Below are 2,801 nucleotides of genomic sequence, written 5' to 3'. Positions count from 1 at the left end.
TATATATATATATATATATATATATATATATATATATATATATATCTATATATTTATATAGATTATATTTATATAGATTCTCTCAATTGAAAGTCAATATATAATTTTCAGCTAGTATAAAAAATATTTTCAAGTACAATATATAAAATATAACATATTGCTGTCATAAAAATAAATTTCTTTCTGTAAAATAAATATAAAAAAAAATTAATCAATTGATGTTAAATTTTGATGTAGAGTAAAATTAATATAATACAATTTTCTGGAATGTCAGCGCATATAAATCATATATTTTCATTTTTAATTTAATAAGTATAGTAGTGGGCGATGCAATCTATTTCAATTTTCCTCATCTGTAGATACTTTAAAACAATTTTTGGATCAAATTTTTATAGTATTAAAATGTCAGCTCGTGAAAATAAAAAAATGGCATTTATTTAAAGTTTGATAAAAAATAAATTATTTCTGTTAATTCACGATAATTAACATTAATTTATTTAAATTTTATCAATATAACTTTTTGTATTTTTGTCAATTATCTTTAATCTTTGTATCTCTTAGCTTTCTCATTTTCAAAAAAATCTCTGTCCATCTTCTTCGAATCTATTATATTATTTGATATCACACAGATATTTGTACCTAAAAGAATCGATTAGCGCATGGTACTTTTTTTTGTATAAATACGCACCTGGCGATTTATCAGGATACAGTGGCGAATGAAATTCCGCATCAGCGGTGATTCGTCATCCCGTCCTAATCTCCCTCGTCCCTGCGCACCCTGTGCAGGCGCAATTATAAGCCGGCGCCCTCTCGGCGTTGTCGATGGTGAGATCGGATAACAGGTTTCAGATTATATCAGTATATCACAGTCCGCGGATCCGACGTGCGAGCACCGCGATCAACCATTATTATCCCGATCGAACACACTCGCGTCGCGTGCCGCACTCCTCGCCATCGCGGCGTTCATTCATTCATGCTCGGCCCGTGACGGTGGTACCCCGTGAGAGCGCACGTGGGTGCCTATCCACCCCTCCCGCGATCATCACTTCGTTATATATCATAATATCACAATGGATGATTTTGTTTGTTAATAATCTCCTGGCGTTTACGATACGTGGTAATAACCTTAAGCTTAGAAATCACAGTCGCGAATTGATAATGGGTCCTCATGCGTGCCCCCTCGCGCGGTATACCTCGCGACGTCCTCGCCACGTCCACGTCGTTCACTGGACATACTTCCGTCTTTTCGGCGGCGACGGCCTCGACCAAGGAAGAAAAGGAGCCGCCGCTCTCCTTTATCCCTTTCTCTTTAGAGATCTTTTCTCTCTACTCCGGCGATAACCTTCGCGGAGTCGATTAACGCGCTTGCCTCCACGCTGTCTGGGATTTCTGGGATTTCCGCTGTCTGGGACCGCGATGACACGGAGCTGGTACGAATTCACTGGTTGTTTATTCCTCTCTTATTGCGGATTGCTGCGGACGGATAACATCTTCCTATCCTCTAACGGGTCCGATCGTCGATCCCGACTTCCGACTCGGCGGTGTTATCGATCATCCTCGCGCGTGTTTCCCGATCCCCTCCTACGGATACTTTCCTCGTCCGACACACAAGGACTCGACTCTCCACCCGTGTGCGATGCGCACCGGGGATTCCTCTTACTCTTTCTCTTTCTCTCTCTCCACACACTTTCCACTCTCGTCCTTGACTTCTCGTTCGAGGGATAAGGGAAAGGACTATCACTCAACGTCGTCGGGTCGTCGAAGGACGCGACTGGCAAATCGTATAGCGACAGCTACCGATCTCGTTGCTGCGTCGCCGGAGTTTGTCCGTTGTCGCAGCTTCTTGTTGTGCTTGATCGTTGCTACTACTGTTGACTCCGATCGACGATGGCTCGTAGTACTTGTACTGCTGTTCGCGCCGTGACGCGTATCCGCGCGCGAGCTCTTCCGCGATGTCGGCTTCCTGGGGGAGCGCGCGGCGCGCGATGCCATCGTCCTCCCTGTGCCCGTGCCGATCGCCGACTGTGTGCCGGCACACGACCGCCTCGTCTCACGAAGACGAGGTTCGCCTGGCCTGGACTGGGCGCGTGTTCTCAGTAGTCGCTCAGTGTCGCGACGTAATGACGCGACACGCGACTTTCTTCCCGGATCCTAATGCTGGGTCGTATCGGTTGACCATTGTCCATCTTTTCCTTGCGCCGATGCATCCGAAGTTTGCCATAATTCTATTTCTCTCGTTGCCCTGATAATAGCATGGAGTATTGACAGGCGCCGTTCTGATAAGTTGGAGTATATAGTGAATCCGTATAAGGTGTGTAAGATATTTGAAAAAAGTTTGAATTACAGGAGAAAGTAGGGATCTTTTTGGTGTCAGCCAAGTACTCTCGTTAACATTCGTCTCGAAGAATCATCTTGAATTCTCAGAACGTCATCACGAGTCTATATGCGATGACACGTTTATTTTCAGTGATGTAAGTTCAATCGCGACGTGCCGCTTTTCTTCTGTTGCACTCTCACTCGATCGTGACTCGTCGTCGTCGTCGTCGTAGTGGATACGATCGCATCATCGCGCACTGTCTGACGTGGTCGCACTCTCACAGCAAATGGAACGGGATATCCTGGTGGTCGCCCCGCCGAATCCGCTCGATGATATACGGCTCGCGTGATGGTGACACTGTCGTCGTTTCGTCGTAGTTGTGATCGTAGTCGTGATCGTGGTAGTGATGATGGTCGCCGTTGTCGTCCTTGTCACTGTCCTCGTCCTCGTCGTCGTCGTCGTCGTCGTTGTCGCCGGGAGGACT

The sequence above is a fragment of the Atta cephalotes genome (genome assembly GCF_000143395.1).
Source record: "Atta cephalotes unplaced genomic scaffold scaffold00001, whole genome shotgun sequence".
Taxonomy (NCBI): domain Eukaryota; kingdom Metazoa; phylum Arthropoda; class Insecta; order Hymenoptera; family Formicidae; genus Atta; species Atta cephalotes.
Note: the sequence above shows the minus strand (reverse complement) of the source record.